Below are 19,783 nucleotides of genomic sequence, written 5' to 3' on the forward strand. Positions count from 1 at the left end.
CAGCAGGAAGAACCAGAGAGCAAGCCTCTAAATTATACATGACTGTTTGTCTCATTTTCCCTTCACGGCTAATTGAAGATGCAGGGCAGGGCTACTTGTTGGCTTTGTCTCCCGTATCATCTCATTTGTCTCACAAGTGACAGGGAGTATCTGCTGCAATTTGCCTTCATTAAAGACCAGACAGAAGTCGGTGGGCTTTGAAGAGTCTCAGGATGACAGGTTTGGTGTCTTGGTGCACACTTAGGTATGCAGTTCATGGTTTGTGTGTTTGTTTTACCCTTTAAACTAAAACTGAGAAAGTGAAAGTTGCAAACTCATGTCTGACTTTGCAACCCCATGGACTATACAGTCCATGGAATTCTCCAGGTCAGAATACTGGAGTAGGTAGCCTTTCCCTTCTCCAGGGGATCATCCCAACCCAGGGTATAAACCCAGGTCTCCTGCATTGCAGGCAGATTCTTTACCAGCTGAGTCACAAGGGAAGCCAAGAATACTGGAGTGGGTAGCCTATCCCTTCTCCAGCAGATCTTCCCAACCCAGTGATCGTACCGGGGTCTCCTGCATTGCAGGCAGATTGTTTACCAACTGAGCTATCAAAATGCATAACTTTTATTTTTTATATAAATTTATTTATTTTAATTGGAGGTTAATTACTTTACAATATTGTATTGGTTTTGAAGGTCAACTACATGAGCTCTTTGGTTGATAGGATGGGAGTATGGGTGGCTGAAGAAAAATCATCAAAATATTCAACTACGAAATAAGGAAAATGTAAAAGTTGCCAGTCCTTATGAATGTTAAGCATGGGAGGCATGGTACTTGAATTAGGGCTGACAATAGAAGTTCAGCGTTTCTTGCAGCCTGTTTAGTCTGAAAAAGATTAGGACTCTGGAGAGAGAGTGGAACCAAGTTGCCAAAACCACAGTTCTGCATGATCACTCACAAGTGATATTTTGGAGAGAGAATTCATACCACATCTCACAGTATGCTTTTGGGTATTATCTTTATTGCATGTCCTTGTTCAGTGGTCTTTGAGACCTAAGCACCAAAACTATTGCTGAAATATCACTAATAATAATAATAATAATAAGTAATGGAGTCAACTAATGCTCTATAACTGTAAGGTGAGTTCTTAGTTCTGTGTCCTTTTTTTCCCTTCTTTACAAAGATACCAGCATTGCTTACGTTTTGGGCTTTTTCAATGTGTTCAAATTTGCAAATAGCACAAGCCTATACCTCCCGCTTGTTCCCTTCTGTCTGGTGTATAGTGTAGCATTTGGCTTTATATAAAATCTGCACGGATAGAAATGATCTGGTGGTGGGCAGTGAGGCACCATTTGAGAGCAGAGTGGAATAAGGAGAGGTGAGTTTTGGGAATATTATAAAGGCAGTATGTACAGAAGGAAGAGAAACGAGAAGAAAGAAGCTTGGGTAGACAGTCCTGTAATAATAATGGAATTTCAGGATGTCAGTCCTGCCCTGGCTTTGCCAATCACGTCCTGCTCTTCACTCTTAGGTGGGGACCCATCTCCTAAGCAGCAGAGGGGCACAGACCCCCTACCACAGCATCGTTCTGAGGGTTTATATGATCCCACCCAGAAGCTGGAGTTCTTTTGACTTCCTCCTCCATCCTTTTTTTATTAGAATCTACTGTCTTTAGGAATGACTAGAGGGCAGGGAAAAGGAGTCATGCAAATATCAGAATCACTGCTTCCGTGGTGAGACGTTTTCGCTTTAATATCTTCCATGATAAGGGATTCCCTGGTGGTCCAGTGGTTAGAACTTGGTACTTTCACTGCCAGGAGCCTAGGTTCAATTCCTGATCAGGGAACTAAGATCCCACAAGCCACACAGCACAGCCAGTTAATGATAATAATAATATCTGCCATGACAGGACACTGCATATCCTTACAAATAAAGCACTTTTGCACAGAATTTAGCTAATAAGACAGGTAGAGAATAAGACATGAAGATAGTTTTCGAGTATTAAAATGTCACTCTCACTCGTGTGTTTATTGAGCTTATGTATACAGGTCAGCTACTTTATTTAGCTACTATACTGGAAGAAATAGTTTCAAAATAGCCATTCATACTCCTGTGTCTCACTTACTGCTGTCTGTCTACAGAGACTCCCTACACTTACCTCTCTGCCAAACTTCTTTGCTAGTCAGAAGTTGGAGCAGCCTTTTCTCTCATGGTTTCCTCACCCTAGTCAGTCTCAATCTATGTCCTTTGATTAGTAAAAGTGAAAAAGTGAAAGTGTTAGTCACTCAGCCATGTCTGACTCTCTGCAACTGCAGGGACTGTAGCCTGCCAGGCTCTTCTGTCCGTGGAATTCTCCAGGCAAGAATACTGGAGAGGGTAGCCATTCTCTTCTCCTGGGGATCTTCCTAACCCAGAGATCAAACCCATATCTCCTGCACTGCAAGCAAATTCTTAACCATCTGAGTCACCAGGAATCATCTGTGATTTCTGTAGCCATCAAACCATTCCCTGTCCTGCTTTGCCCACTAGGTATCTTCTCAGGGACTACTGAGCACTAAGTATCAAACATCTGTCCTTAATCAGCTCTGATTGCTATTACAATATACCTAGACTGGGTGGTTTAACCATCAGCAATGTATTGCTCACATTTCTGGAGGCTAGAAATCCAAAGTCAAGGTCACAGATTCAGTTCCTGGTGAGTGTCCTTTTCGTAACTCGCAGATGGCCACCTTCTCACTAGCAGAGAGATAATGAGCTATTCTCTCTTCCTCTTCTATAAATCACTCATCCCATGATCATGGTCCTGACTTTGAGACTTCATCTAAACCTAATTACCTCCCAGTGGTCCTACCTGCAAATACCATCACATTGGGGGTTAGGGCTTCAGCGTATGAATTTGAGAGGACATTCAATCCATAACAACTGCCCTTGATCTTAGTTTCAGTAGAAAGATGTAAGAAGGAAAGCATGGCCGCTTCAAGAATTATCTTTAGGCGGAGGTCCTGTGGCCACTAAGAGAGCTGCACCAATCTCTTTTTGCCATGTGACAAACAGCTCAGAGGCAGGGAGATAAGTTCAAATTTGGAAGACCTCAGAGCCACTTTGGCTTAGATGCCTCCTGGCCCAGAGCAGCCAGTGTTTCTGACAGACCACTGGGCATGGCTGTCCTTGTATAAATCAAGGGCAGAAGAGACAGAAAAGTCAGGACATTCAGGGACACCCCAAACTGGGAAGACTATCCCAGACTTTTATAACTTATTTCTAGTTCTTCCCAGACTAGACTTAATTTGTCAATCCAGGTCAGTTTTCCTGTAGATATTATTCCTAAGTAACATAGCTAGTATATATCAGGTGACCAGGGGATCAGAGTGCTAGTACATTCATTGAAGGTCAAGTTGTCATGAAAAAGAAGAAAGGAGGGCTATTAACCCCTTCCCACTCTCTAGATTAGTGGTTACCTTCCCCTGAATCCCACTTCTTGGAGCCATTCCTAAGAGCACTGGAACATTTAGGGAAGTTATCACAAAGTGTCTTGTATTTTGAACTTGATTAGGAGATAAGTTATGCTAATATAATACACTTTTCTCCAACCTCTCCTTAGCATATTACTTTTACCAGAATCCCAGACACTAATGACACACTCAATGCTATAATTAGTAAAAGTCATGTATAATGCCTTAGTGATGGATTAACTTTTTCAGGAACTCTCTTTAATAATGCTATACTCTGAGCAACATCCTAATGCATAAATTTAAAAAGTGATTACAGAGGTACACTCCTCATAATCAGAGTTGGTTCATCAATAAGCATTTATTTAGAAGTCCTAGTGAATCGTGGCCTGTTTGGGCTCTGGAAATTCATCGTGAAAAAGGAAGAGAATGTCCCTCCTTTAAGGAGCTTGCACTTGACTGCAAGGGGACCATCAACAGGTTTAAAAACTAAATACTTAATATAGTTTGTTACAATCACGTAATGCACTAGACCAAGGCATAGTGGGCAGTGAGGTTGGGGCCATTGTGGCGGGGACATAAAGAACAGCTGCTTTAACCAGAAAGATTAGGATCAGCAAAAGCCCCTGGGAGGAGATGCCATCTAATGTAAGACAGGAAAGGTTGAGAAAGGGACAGGCATGCAAGGCCAGAGGGAGGAGCATTCCAAGAGAAGAAAAAAGGTGAATGTTCAGAGAAAGGAAAGTACTTGATATCACAACAACACAACACCAATAAACAACACAATAACACTAAAAAACACAGTACAAAATCACAACAGTTAACAACTATATACCTATTGCCAATAATTTGGGGCTCACTCTTGCTTGGCACTGTGTTACACTGTTTCTCAACCCACTTACAAGGTTTCACATGTGCAGAAACTACAGCCTCCAGAAGTGAGTTACATGCTGAAAGTCACGTGGAGTTCAGATTTCATGTCTGAGATTTGAACCCAGGTCCAAAGTCTAAATTCGAAAGCACTCTCCTCAACTTAAATCTGCAGTTTTCTAGAACCAGATGGTTGTTGCTACCTTCTGGCCTCCTCTGCTTCTGAAATGCTGAGTGAGGCTACAAAAAAGATGATGCCAAATGTGATCAGGGAGAAATGAAAAGCACATGTATTTGGCCAAGCAAGTATTACTTTGCAGTCTATTAGCTATGGTTAAATATTTAACACTTTTGAAAGCTCTGGGTTGATGACATTTTCAAATTGCCAATTTCTGTTTACTTTGGGGTAGCCTGCAACATTACTGTATTCAAGAACAGTCAGCCCAGCCTTGCTTTGCTAAAACTGAGTGGCTCGCTCTTAACACCCAAGGCAGAAGTTGGCGAACATTGTCTAAACAAACCAATTTCAACAGAATTTTAAAGTTACTCAGAGATATATTGCTGTCAAAAAAAAAAGTTCTCTGAAAAGTCACAAAATTCTGCAGTATGACTCATTATTTGCTGACTGTTTGTGTGGGAAAATAATTAGCTTTTTAAAATGGAGTGCCACAGCCAGAAACAATAAACCCCCTTTGCAAAACACAATCCAGTTTCATTTGCCTCTGAAACCTTTTATTTTCTACATTTTCATTGAGCACTGGCCTGGAGAAACAACCAAACCTCTTTTGACAGAGTATTTAAAAAAGGAAACACAATGTAAGTAATCTCTCAAAACATTATTTTAAAGATTTAGGGGATTGGATTTTGTTTTATTAATAATATTAATAGTAATCATCATTTGTGTATGGGACCCTCACTTTGTGTAGGCAGGGTTTGGAGTACTTTAAGGCCAACTCTGAAATAGATACTATAAACATCCATATCTTACAGATGAAATAAATGAGACCAAGACAGGTCAACCAACTCTCTTTTACGACCTCATTTAAGCTTCTTTAGAGAATGTGCATAGCATCTCTTTTGAACCCCAATATCCCCAATATTGGGACAGAGAATTAATATCTGGATCTATTGGTCCATTTCTCTAATTGATCTTTCAAAGTATGTTCAATATATTCAGTGTACATTTTCTATTAAGACCAGCACACATTTGTAGTTCTGCCCTTGGCTCCATTAAGAGCAAGTTTGGAAAACCCCATATGGTGGGCTGTTACTAAGTCAGTTGTGATGCTTGTGCCATATATATGACATAAAAACCTTTTAATCATGCTCACCTTGTCCTTTTAAACCATTAAACCCATCCCTTTCCCTGCTGACTTTCAGAAATGTCAAGTGCTATGGAGATGAGTGAGATTTGGGCCATTCTTCACCAAAAAATGACCAATGGATAGGACAGTTATGTTAATATTATGATGAAGCACACTTGCTCATATAACCAAACCCTATCTTGTTTCTTTATCCATAATGATACCTATAATAATAAAGACTAGGAATTAAACCCACATCTGCTTAAGTGGTCTTCCAAAAAAGATACATGTTTCATTTCCTTACTCTTCTGACCCCAGCCCAGTTGGTAGCTTTTGAGTTTAGCTTTCTAATTGGTACCATGCTGTTATCATTGCACAGCCATGGGGAAAAGGATCCCACACATGAGCTGGAATTTAGATGCTCAAACAAATGTCAGTTTCCTCTCTCAAGCCCACTTTCTTTGGAATGGAAAAATATTTTCTCCATTTCCCAGTGTTTATATTTCTTACATTCTGACACTTGCTTGTATTTCTTAATTCTTACATTGTCTAAGATTGATACTTTCTACTAATATTAGATAAACCAAGCTAAGCCTTTCCATTTGCACAGATTACTCCCCGAAAGCAGGCAAATCACATTCTAGCCTTTTATTTGGGCATTCCTGTATGTTCTGACATGATGTCTTTGTTGTCAATGAGGTTTTTATTGTTTGCTTAACAAAATTATCTCATTAAGCGAATGGCTTTAGGGATTCATTTGCTTTTATTTCATTACTAGCTTGGGAAAAAGATATACAACTTTTGTTAGGGGAGGATGTCAAAAAATAGGATCTGTACCTATACAGAGATTATTTTTATAATCTATTTCCCTGTATAGTAATAAAATTATTTTATAGGTTTACATTAATACATTTAATTGCTGCCTTGAGAATTCCAAAGCTAATATGTGCAATGGTACTGCTAATGCCCATTGTATTCTATATAAGTAAATCATACTCATTCATATATCTTTTTCTATAAATCTAAATGGGTTTCGCTGGTGGGTCAGACAGTAAAGAATCTGCCTGCAATGCAGAGACCTGTGTTCGATTCCTGGGTTGGGAAGATCCCCTGGAGGAGGGCATGGCAAGCCACTCCAGTATTGCCTGGAGAATCCCTTGGACAGAGGAGCCTGGTGGGCTGCAGTCATAGGGGTCACAAAGAGTCAGGACTAAGCACATATATTATTTCTCTTTAGCTACATCTATATCTATGTAGATTTATGTTTCTTAGGTTAGCTAAGGGTTGTGTGCCATCAAATATGGGTTGCCATATTAAATAAAAACTACTTCAAATTAAAATATTTTAAGGGAAATGCAAGTTATCAGGTCTGCTAGACTTACGTTTATAACACCAGAGGAACACTCAGTGTAAGTGAGATCTTGAAAGAGAAGTCAGAGGTGAGCTTTTTCAATGCTGGTAATTAATTCTTGCTTTGCATAGGCTAATTGAGGGCAGTCATCAAATACTGGATGTCATTTCATTTCCTAGCTGTCAGTAGAACTACAATCTGCTTTCCCTGCTAAATCTGTTAACCCCTGTGCTTTTCTTTGCTGATAGAGGCATGTTAAAGATAGAGGGGCACCACGAGCTTTGTTTGGTTTCATGAATGTCAATATTTTCCTTCAAGTGTATTGAATGTTGTTCCTTTGTCAGATTTTTCTTTTCCTAACATCTATGTTAAGGTATACACACATACACAAAGAGCAGTAAAGAAAAATATTGGGAAAAAAACGGAGGACCAAAATGAAGAGAGTGAACTGGAGGATATTTCTTAGATAGGCTGTCTTATGTTATAGAATAACTGGTGCTCTGATACATGCGAGTATATTAAATAATTCACTCAGCAAATGGTGACTGTGTATGTACTAACTGATAAGCATTGGGCTACGTATTGGAGAGTCCCTTGAACTGCAAGGAGATCTAACCAGTCCATCCTAAAGGATATCAGTCGTTGGTGTTCATTGGAAGGACTGATGTTGAAGCTGAAACTCCAATACTTTGGGTACCTGATGCAAAGAGCTGACTCATTGGAAAAGACCCTGATGCTGGGAAAGATTGAGGGCAGGAAGAGAAGAGGATGAGAGAGGATGAGATGGTTGGATGGCATCACCGACTCAATGGACGGGTTTGGTTGGACTCCAGGAGTTGGTAATGGACAGGGAGGCCTGGCGTGCTGTGGTTCTTGGGTCGCAAAGAGTCAGACATGACTGAGCAACTGAACTGAAGTATTGGAGAAGTGAGAGAAAAGGCAAAAAAAGCAGCTCAGAGACTATTGTTGAGGTTGGGGTGACATCAGTACATGTGCTTGGATGTGACCCTTGGCCATCACAGGTAATTTTCTTGGGAACCTGCATATCTGTCCTAGAACAAGAACCCCTCTGTCACTCTCTGCAGTTTCCTTTTCTAACTGTCCTCCATTTCTTAGCTCTCACCTCTGCCCAGAAAAATCCCGTTCCAAGCAAATGGCTTATTTGGCAATGATTGAGTCTAGAGAGCCAAGTCTTCCCATGGGAAGATGTGTTTTGATGTGTGCTTTGAATTTCTGGGTTGGCTGAACACATTTGCCTTGAAGTCCAGAGAGACTATGGCCATGTCTTACTCTATCAAATAACTCAAAGAACTGCAGCAAATCCAAGTTGAACAAATCACTTTTCTAAAAGACAATTGAGATAAACATTTCAGGGTTTGTTTTTTTTTTTCCTTAAGTTCTTGATGATTTTGATCTCACTGACCTCACTCTATGTTTAGGCTTTGTATTTTACAGTTGTGTGTGTGTGTGTGTGTGTGTGTGTGTTGCAAATTTTATATTTACCTGCCAGATACAGTTTTCCATCTCATATTGTTTTCCTTGCATAGTTTTGTGAGTCCTTGGAGAAAAAGGACTGAGACTACCTCTTTGAAACCTGCTCAGAGCCAATTGTTGTACCATCACAGTGGAGGAATTGAATACATTGAGCTGAATTTAAGGGGCTTTAATCAAGGTTCATTACAGTTTTTATATTGGCAAAATAATTTATATTCAAAATAGCCTTTTTAACATGGGAAATAGATGGGGAAACAGTGGAAACAGTGTCAGACTTTATTTTGGGGGGCTCCAAAATCACTGCAGATGGTGACTGTAGCCATGAAATTAAGAAACACTTACTCCTTGGAAGGAAAGTTATCACCAACCTAGATAGCATATTGAAAAGCAGAGACATTACTTTGCCAACATAGGTCCGTCTAGTCAAGGCTATGGTTTTTCCAGTGGTCATGTATGGATGTGAGAGTTGGACTGTGAAGAAAGCTGAGTGCCGAAGAATTGATGCTTTTGAATTGTCGTGCTGGAGAAGAGTCTTGTGAGTCCCTTAGACTGCAAGGAGATCCAACCAGTCCATTCTAAAGGAGACCAGTCCTGAGCGTTCATTGGAAGGACTGATGCTGAGGCTGAAACTCCAATACTTTGGCCACCTCATGTGAAGAGTTGACTCATTGGAAAAGACCCTGATGCTGGGAGGGATTGGGGGCAGGAGGAGAAGGGAACAACCGAGGATGAGATGGCTGGATGGCATCAGCAACTCGATGGACATGAGTTTGGGTGAACTCTGGGAGATGGTGATGGACAGGGAGGCCTGGCGTGCTGCAGTTCATGGGGTCAGAAAGAGTCGGACACGACTGAGCGACTGAACTGAACTGAACTGAATTGAACACGCTCAATGACATTCTAAATCAGGTTTGTTCCTTCAGTTCTTTCTAGTGTCTATAGGTAAAAATTTCTGATCCCATGTTCATCATTCATATTAACTCTGGAGACAATTTGGAAAAATAATACAAAGCCTCAAAGTATTCATGCAGCCGTAGAGTTTATCACTTGCCTCAAGTTGCACTCATGCAACTATGTAGTGGGTAGAGCCCCTATGTTTCATAAAGTCCATTACAATATGATGAGATCCAGCTTCTGTGGTGCAGTTTCAGAGAGGTGATTTTATTATCCCCAAAACACCTAAATGGCTTAAGTTAATATAGTCTATATTGTTTTGCCTCAGTGTTCCCTGTGTTCTTTTTTTTTGAGTGTGGTGGGAGCAATCCTTTATCCTTTTGCCAAACACAGATGATATGTGTTCCTTGCAACTGTGAATACAAAACTTGGAGATCAGTTTCTTTCCCTGATTTCCCCAAGGCATCTTGCACTCACCTTAGAGTTCAATGTCAGAGAAATGACAAACTGTGTGAACTGATGACAGGTGGGACTCTTCTACTCTATAGAGAAAGACACTTCTAGGCTTTTCTTCAGATTTTCCCAGTGTGTAGATATGATTCCCTGGATTGGAAAGGCTACACAGGTCTTGTCTGCTGGAATTTGTCGTAAAGGGCTGCAAACAGGTTTGTTTTTTTTTTTTTCTTTATAAATCTAAGAATTACAGGTTATCTTAAAAAGAGGTAATACCTGGCACACGCATAGAAGAGTACCAATATCAAGAGAAATAGGTAAGAATAAGGCAAAGGTTCTCCAGTGGTGTGTGTGTGTGTGTGTGTGTGTGTGTGTGTGTGTGTGTGTGTGTGTGTTAGTCTCTTGGTAGTGTCAACTCTTTGAGAACACATAGACTGCAGCCCACCAGGCTCCTCTATCCATGGAATTCTCCACACAAGAATACTGGAGTGGGTTACCATCCCCTCCTCCAGGGGATCTGTCTCACCCAGAGATCTAACCCTGGTCTCCTGCATTGCAGGCAGACTCTTTACGATCTGAGATACCAAGGAAGCCCAGTCCAATAGCATTAATTGGACATAAAGTCACTAAGAAGTAATTTAAAGGAAAATCAAAATTTTTAAAAATACATTAATTTTTTTTTTCTCAAAATGTGAAGAAAAGTTCTGTATCATCAACTTAAATGTGTGTATTTTCATTGTATATGTGTGGGGATATCAAACCCATTAAATGAAAACTTAAGAAAAAAAAAAAACACAAAAAAACATTTTTTTCCTGAAAGGTGCATCACCATAGGCTGCTTATATAGTCAGTTACATCCTACCATATCAGATTCCATTGCTATTGTAAACAGTGAGCTCAGCCATCATTGTGAATTTATTTTTTCCAATCTCTCCATATTGGAATGACCCCTGGCTTAGCTGAATTGTTAAAAAAAAAAAAAAAAAAAACAGCATATAAAACAACCCCTGAAGTCTTTTCGAAACTGGTACACAGCTTTCTTCATTATTAAACAGCTGGCCCTATAGCTATATGAAATTTTATTAAATTGACCTTAATGGCTTAGCACAAAAAAATAAACGTTTAAGTTGCAATTTTCAACCTTATCTAAGACCGCTCCTATTAAAGATTTGATACTGTAGATGTTTGAAGCAAGTCTTAGAGCAAGTGAATAACCTACATTTTATCTGTATCTTTGAATCTTTATTTTGGAATCACCTTTATGTTTGTTATACTACTTCTTATTATCATAGTAAAAATTTATTAACACAAAATAACTGGATTTTGTTTGATATGCCAGAATTTTTATTTCTGTTTGATTGCAACCTTCTTAACTGAAAGCTTGCATTTTGATGACCTATGTGTGTGAAGCACTGTTATAGGCACAGCATAAAAATGTGCCCATAAAGCAAACGAGCCTATTGTCAAGGGTTTTACAGGCTAAAAAAACATATAGTGATACTTTCTTCACTTGTTTCTTGTCTTTTAATGAAAGACTTTCACACCTCTGGGGTCCTCGAGCGTACAGAGGTAGGGAAATCACCATTTCTGTAACACACCCCAGCTGAGTTGGCATTTTTCAGACCCCTTCCCCAAAACATGGATTTATAGAGCCATAGATCTGCTTATGTTAACTTCTGACTAAAGCACATTCATTTCAGCTTCTCTCTCAGATGTGGAAGTAAATTCCTAAAGCCACGGTTTATTTTTTGTTCACTGATCTGTTTCAGGATGACATTGCTAAACTCTCTTTTTCCTATCCCCACTCCTTTTTTATTCCTCTTGTCCCTAACAGAAGTGGCCTGTTTTCTGAGCCTGTGCTTAAAGAGACATTCTCAAAAGCTGTTTTAAATTCATTCTGGTATGTCTATGTAAACTGGAATTATAGTCAAATCAATATTTTTTTCTGTTAAAAAGGGTGGATGATTGTGTTATGATGGCTCAACCTAGATGCAGATAACCTTCAGAGAGACATAGCTTGTATCTGAATGGTGCTTTTGAGGATGAGGGGAGGCCATTCAAAGTCCTAAGGCGAGCTTTCAAGAAGGATGCTGATTTTGTATAATAAATATATTGAATTTAAGTGAAAATGGCAAGGTACCTGGCAAAACCTGAGCAAAGGCACAGAATTATAACAGGGTATATGTGTTTAAGAATAGCAAGTAATCCAGTTCTCTTGAGGGGAAGATTTTGTAGGTGTTAACGAGGTGCCTTAACTAACAAGATGTCATTAATATCTAGGAGTAAAAGAGTGCATTTCACTAGAAAGCCAGTGGTTAGAATGTTAAACTTAAGATCCAAGGTGACAAATCTGGCAGCATCAAAAGACTAGAAACCAGGGAATCATTTTTTATTATCCAGACGTAAGGGATAAGGGCCTGGATTAGAGTAGAGGGAAAGAAATATATCATAGAGAATGTGATAAATGGAGTAGAAAGAAGGATATAGTCTTTCAAAAATTTTATAAGTTTTGAAAACGTATCACACCAGTTCTCACAATCTGGCACGTGTAAGTATCGTCTGCGGGTTTGTTAAAATGGCTCATTGGTGTGGTACTGTTTCTCAAGTCCTGGGGTGGGACTTTGGAGTTGATATTTTAAGAGAATGACTCAGTTGTTTCTGGCACAGGTGGTTCATAGATCACAATTTGAGAAGCGCTAGCTTAATACTTGTTTGAGGCCGGAAAGAAAAGTACGGTCCTAGGGACTCTCAAACAAGGCTACTGTACAAGTCTACAAGTTTACTGATTGTAGACTTTATTAACTAGACATTTGTTAATTTAATATTGTAAATACAGGGGTGTGTGTGCGCATGCTCAGCTATGTCCGGCTCTTTGTGACCCGACAGACTGTAGCCCGCCACACTCCTCTGTCCGTGGGATTTTTCAGGCAAGGACACTGGAGTGGGTTGCCACTTCCTACTCAGGGGATCTTCTTGTCCCAGGGATTGAACCTGTGTCTCCTGCATTGGCAGGCGGATTCTTTACCCCTGAGTCACCTGGGAAGCCCAAATACAGGGGACTCACCAATAAATTTTGAAAAGGAAGATAGTGAGGTAAACTCCACTGTTAAGATACATGAAAACGTGCTAACAGTGGTGTAAGTGTCTGGCAAATGTGGCAATACTGTCCTGCAGCTCCAGGGTGACTGCAGGCTGACCTTGTAGAGTCGGGGTCCGCTATTCAGAAGTTGCTTCCCAAACCATATGACTAGATGAAAGCTGATGAAAAGGGAGAAAAGTGCTGGAAACAAAAGAGTAGTGATCTCCCTAAAAGTGGAGAAAGGAGGAAAAGGTCAAGGGGCAAAATACTCTAAACTGGAACTTTCCAACAATATCAGGACCCTCCTGTCCTGAGCATCAAAGTTCAGGGAGATTCATAATGCAGGCTAAACTCTTTTGTTTGTTCCTTATTTGAAAACTCTGGGCTTTTTGATAAGCATAATATTTCACATCATTACAACAATTATCATATTAAAATGGTACATTAAATAAGAAGAAAAGTAACTGATTGGCCATATGGGTATCTTTTCCACGTGGTCATAATTACCGTATTCTCTCCCTGTTTTCACTACTGAAATGACATAAGCTATTAGGCACATAACACAGATACTGTACAATGTCAGCCACTCAGCTGTAAAATTTCATGCTGGAAAAAGAAATCATTTTGTGAACCATTAAAATACAATAAAGCATTTGAAGACCGAAAACTTTTGCTCAGTCAAACATAAAAGTTAATAAAATTATTTAAATACATGCAGTTCAAAAACGGTTTTAAAATCCCTTGCATGCTGTGTCTAAGCAACTGGAGTATGTTTCAAGGAAAAAAAATCCACAAGTGGAAAATAAGAGGTTAAGAAAGATTGTCGATGAAACCTGAGCTCAACTTAGCAAGTGGCACCGGATTAGTCTTTGCGTTTAGAAAAATGTGACATTACTTCCAACCTAGTGAGCCTATTATGTCTGCATCTCCTCAGATTTTTACATGGCCTTGAGCAATTTGGGCTTGAGCCAGATATAACATTTTTATTTCAGCAAATCACTTCCCTTTGTTGTACATTTTAAGGATGTACTGAAAGGTACTTTCAAGTCTGAAAATATCAACTTGATCATACAGCACTGATACCTCACTTACAGGGGCCTTTATATAAACCACAGTGTTTTCTTTAACAATTAAACTATCTCAGGAATAGTAAAAATATGAGCTACTCGATTACCACATTAAAAAAAAAAAAACTTTTTTAAAAACAGTGCAGTCAACCTAACCCACGACTGAGCGTACACGTGCGCGCGCACACACACACACACACACAGACATACAGACACAGAGAGCCAGGAGAGAAATAACAAGAACAAGTGAACATTTTGGTTGAGATCTTAGGGATAAGAAGAAACATGCACTCCTTTCCCTCTATGTTTCTCATTTGGTTTGCCCACAGCTGATATGAAAGAAAATAAAACTCTGAAAATGCATTTTAAGATCTTTTCTTTAAAGCAGCAAAAATATTTGCAATACACAAACATGTCTTGCAAAATCAATCACTGAAAATGCAACATGTATGACACCACCTTATATATCAATACTAAAAGCAAAAGTAGGCTTTAGGTTAAAGAAGGTGACATTACCATATTCAGTTTATTGCTGGGTATTGGAACAAACTCTTAAAGGCAATAGTTAAAAATATGTAAGTTTTGCCCAGTTAGGAGTGGAAAGCTGGAGGCCTTTCTTAGGATTTTCAAACAAGGTAATAGACATATGTATATATGTGTTAAGTCACTCCAGTCGTGTCCAACTCTTTGTGACGCTATGGACTATCGCTTTCCAGGCTCCTCTGTACATGGGATTTTCCAGGCATGGATACTGGAGTGGATTGCCATGAGTACCATTCAATTCACAATCTTGAAAAAGAAGATTGTTTCCCATTGAGAAATCTGTATCATTTTTATAACACAGAGCATAACATTTAGGGGTTAATCTCTATAGATGTGAACACTACAGATCCCAGTATATTTATTTTACATAGAAAAGATGTAAGTAGTCTAATCTCAAATTCCAAAGAACTGGAAGCTTATAAGGAAAGCCTTAAGTTTGAGAAAAAATAGAAAATATAGCAGATATGTTATTAGTAATTCAGGTTTTAGTTATCAAGTATTAATGCATTATTTTTGAATTACACTAGTAATAGAATGTGTCTTGGGGTGTTTTTTCTTGCTTATTGTATTCAGTTCAGTTCACTTCAGTTGCCCAGTTGTATCGGACTCTTTGAGACCCCATGGACTGCAGCAGGCCAGCTCCTCCCTGTCCATCACGAACTCTGGAAGTTTACTCAAACTCATGTCCATTGAATTGGTGATGCCATTTAACCACCTCATCCTCTGTTGTCCCCTTCTCCTCCCACCTTCAGTCTTTCCCAGCATCAAGGTCTTTTCCAGTGAGTCAGTTCTTCACATCAGGTAGCCAAAGTATTGGAGTTTCAGCTTCAGCATCAGTCCTTCCAGTGAATATTCAGGACTGATTTCCTTTAGGATGGACTGGTTGTGTCTCCTTCCTGTCCATGGAATGCTCAAGAGTTTTCTCCAACACCACAGTTCAAAAGCATCAATTCTTCAGCACTCAGCTTTCTTTATAGTCTCACATCCATACATGACTACTGCAAAAACCATAGTTTTGACTAGACAGACCTTTGTTGGCAAAGTAATGTCTCTGCTTTTTAATATGCTGTCCAGGTTGGTCATAATTTTTCTTCCAAGGAGCAAGCGTCTTTTAATTTCATGGCTACAGTCACCATCTGCAGTGATTTTGGAGCCCCCAAAAATAGAGCCTTCATAATGCCATATATAAAATGCCCTTGGAAATCAATTTTAAAAAGGTAGTTGAAGAAGAAAGACTTACACTATTTTCATGACTAAAACAGTGACAAATTTATTGACGGTTTTTGCAGCTGTAGTAACTCTGTTCATGAGGAAGTCAGAACATTTTTCCAGCAGACTGACCAGCCTAAAGCAAAGCATATCTGATATTTGTCCAGTGAGACTGAAATGTTCTACTCGATCTTTTATATATATATATATATGTATAACATTTTTATACATATATATGTTACATATAGCATATATATAGAATATTTATATATATAACATTTTATAAACATTTATATTTAATATATATAAAACATTTATATATTTATAACATATATATAATATTCTATATATATACTTATATATAGAATGTGAAAAATTGGCTTCCCCTGTGGCTCAGAGGTAAAGAATTCCCCTGCAATGCAGGAGACATGGGTTGGATCCCTTGGTTGGGAAGACTACCTGGAGGAGGAGGAAGTGGAAACTGGCTCCAGTATTCTTGCCTTGAAAATCTCATTGACAGGGGGGCCTGGCAGGCTATAGTCCAAAGGGTTGCAAAGAGTTGGACATAACTGAGCAGCTGAGCACAGCAGTGTGAAAATATGTCCCAGATCATTAATGGTATTCTTGTGTCAAAAAACATGTCTATGAGAATTGTGTTGACTATTCAGTTCAGGTTGTATTAAAAATATAAAGGCAGTTTAAGAAACTTGGATAGTGATCATTTTTTAAAAACACTATCAAAAAGTGTGCTGTACATTATTGCTCTCATCATAGACTGGTCAATGATCTTATAAATATCACAGCCTCCTTCCCTGAGTCATGGAAGTTTCCAAGGATAGACACTAGTGAGAAAAAGCTCCTGTATTTAGAACCAACTTTCTCTTTGGGGTCAAGACTACAACTCTTATGAGGGGAAGGGATAGTTAGGGAGTTTGGGATGGGCATGTGCACACTGCTATATTTTAAATGGATAAGCAGCAAAGTCCTACAGTATATCACAGGGAACTCTGTTCAATGTTATGTGGCAGCCTGGAGGGAGGGGATTTTGCGGGAGAATGCATACATGTTTATGTATGGCTGAGTCTCTTTGTTGTTGACCTGAAACTATCACAACATTGTTAATCACCTATACTCCAATATAAAATAAAAAGTTTTAAAAAAGAATACAGCTCACATCTATCCTTTCATTTCAATAGATGGCCTCACTCCTCTAGTACTCTCCTTTTAATCCCGTTTTTTTAAATAAAATTTATCACATGATATATATATATATATTTATGTATATGCTGTGCTGTGCTTAGTCGCTCAGTCTTGTCCAACTATTTTGGGACCCCATGGACTGTAACCCACCAGACTTCTCTCTCCATGGGATTTCAAGGGGGTGGATGCTGGAGTGGATTGTCATTTCCCCTTCCAGGGCATCTTTCCAACCCAGGGATCGAAGCCACATTTCTGGCATTGGCAGGCGGATCTTTACCACTGAGTCACCTGGGAAGCCTATTTATATTACACACACACACGCATTCTTACACAGCATTAGTTTAGGCAAAGAGAATACTAAGATGAATAAGACATAGTCCTAGAACTCAAGGAAGGGGGAGTCTAGTAGAAGAGACAGGATATAGTGTATTCACATTAGTTATAATGCGGCACTTAAAGTACAAAGAATGGAACAGCTGATTCTCAATGCAGAGTGAGAATGTCTGCCCAGTGGCAGATAGTGGAGCTGAGTCTTCACCTGTGGAGAAATTTTGCAGGTAGCAACAAAGAGCTACTTTTAAAGATCATTCCAAGCATATGGGGGCTTCCCAGGTGGCTCAGAGGTAAAGCATCTGCCTGCCAATTGCAGGAGATGCAAGCTCGATCCCTGGGTCAGGAAGCTCCTCTGGAGGGGGAAAAGGCAACCATTCCAGTATTTTTGCCCAGAAAATCCCATGGACAGAGGAGCCTGAGCAAAGAGTCAGACACGAATGAGCAGGAGCACACATGTACACCAGGCACGGGCAACAGCGAAGTGTGTGCTCTGAATTAAGCTGTTTCCGAGGGTAACTATAGGAAATACTTAGTTTCTGTAAAGGGCAGCTAGTGAGAAGCCTCATAACCCCTTGTGTTTCTGTTTCCAATAAATTTAAAATGTTACTTCCACAAGTCCTGATCAATTCATTGACAAATGAGTGGTATTACCTGTTGCTTGTGACCTATGCTGTCACTGATACTCATTAATGCTTCTGGAGTCATGTGTACTTTATTCAAAAATAGTATGGGGTGCTACTGTGTAACAGAAATTTGGCAGGCTAGGGTTGTAGAAATGTTGCCTGTCTTGTTGGAAGCCTACAGTGCAATAAGAAACAAGTCTTTTCTTTTACTTTTTTTTTTTTCTTTCTTTTTAAAATCAGGGCAGTTTAAAGAGAGGGCTTCCCAGGTGGCTCAGTGGTAAATAATCCACCTTCAAGGCAGGAGACACAGGAGACATGGGTACAATCCCCAGGTCAGGAAGATCCCCTGGAGGAGGAAATAGCAACCCAGCCCAGTATTCTTGCCTGGAGAATACATGGACAGAGGAGCCTGGCGGGCTACCATCCATGGGGTCACAGAGTCAGACAGGACTGAGCGCCTGAGCATATTTTAAAGGATGTTCACTTGCAGAAGATTCAAATACTTCCTAGCAAGATGTCATTTTTTTTCCTAAGGTCTATTAGTTGAACTAGCATTTAAGTCAGCATCGCTATTGATATTTTGAGATGAAAGGCGTATAGAGTTATTGTTCACTTATTTTCAAAGAGAGTTGTCCAGAAACACTGTTTAACACCAGCACTTATATTTAAAAATACTACTAAATAGTGTTAAATGGGAGCCTGACAAAAATAGTCTCATCACCCACTACCTTATTTTTTGTTCCGCAGCACATTAATTAAAATGTTAAGACATCTTGAAATAGGTGACTCTGCTGTTTGTTTTGTTAGAAGAAAATATGAAAACCGCTGTTGAAACACCGACAGTCTGTTGACAGCCTTAGCTTCCAGAATGTCTGAGAGGCTGTTCCTGCACTATGACAGTTAAAAAAAAAAGTTCAGAGGGATTGTAAACTTGTTTATATTGTGATATTGAAAACAACACAGGGTGAAATTGGCCTTCTAACCGTATCCAGTTAACATCACTGTCCCTTTCCAGGAGTAGTTGGAAATGAATTTTCCATCCAAAGTTCTATTCTCTAAGGATTCTACCCAGGAAATGAGACAAAACTGTGGTTTTGTTTTATTGTCTTCAAAATGTCTTTTCGAAAGAGTCACCTATGAAGTTTAGTGTCATACAAATGTCATGTAGCAAACACAACCATGAAAAAGAGATCTCTTCTTTTAAACCATTTATGAAGAATTAACAAGGAGAGAAATTAACAATGAGAATTACAAATGAAAACTTAACAGTGGAGGGACTTCCCTGGTGGTCCAGTGGTTAAGACTCCATGCACTTCCAATGCAGGGGCCACAGGTTCGATCCCTGGTTGGGGAACTAAGAGTCCCACATGCCAAGCGGTATGGCCCAAAAGTAAAACTTAAAAAAATAAATAAATAAAATGACATCTATTTAAATGGGAAAGAAATGAATGATGGAGAAGTTCTGTCCTCTTTCTAGTGGTGGGGACCAGAAGAGAGAAAGTCCCTTCCATTATGCCTTTATTCAGGTAACACTCTGCCTTCTCAGCTTGGCCATATGTTCCATCCTTAGTTTTCTCTGACTTCTGACTCTAAGGGTAACACGTCAGTGGTTTTCTTGCCTTCTCTGAAGCTACTTAGTCAGATCCACAGGGCATGTCAAAGCTCTGCTTTCCACTTGCCAAGGGCAACTAGGCTGCATAATGATGAGGAAGCCTTGCAGGGGGAAGCTTGGTCTTCCTGTTAATTCTTAAGGGCAGGAGGTGTGTAAATTCTGCTGGTGTAGCAGAGTACATCCTGAAGACTTCATTACCCAGAGCAAACTAAAATCGGGAAAATGGGTGTATAGAGAGTAGAGGGGAGCTTCTCAGGACCCTCAGGCTTTTGGAAAAATTGAATGATATATGGCCTTTGATCAGGGAAAATCATATT

The 19,783-nt window shown here is 39.5% G+C and overlaps 1 protein-coding gene and 2 non-coding genes across 3 annotated transcripts in view; all 3 read left to right on the plus strand.

The window, feature by feature from the left end:
* GPC6 (glypican 6) overlaps positions 1 to 19,783 on the plus strand; it is a 1,216,347-nt gene that overhangs the window by 551,585 nt on the left and 644,979 nt on the right. The window lies entirely within an intron of this gene.
* On the plus strand, positions 1,759 to 1,831 carry TRNAE-UUC (transfer RNA glutamic acid (anticodon UUC)). Its single transcript has one exon. It is a non-coding gene; the product is annotated as a tRNA-Glu (tRNA).
* On the plus strand, positions 19,134 to 19,208 carry TRNAG-UCC (transfer RNA glycine (anticodon UCC)). The gene has a single exon. It is a non-coding gene; the product is annotated as a tRNA-Gly (tRNA).

The sequence above is a fragment of the Capricornis sumatraensis genome, chromosome 12 (genome assembly GCF_032405125.1).
Source record: "Capricornis sumatraensis isolate serow.1 chromosome 12, serow.2, whole genome shotgun sequence".
In the NCBI taxonomy this organism is placed as follows: Eukaryota; Metazoa; Chordata; class Mammalia; order Artiodactyla; family Bovidae; genus Capricornis; species Capricornis sumatraensis.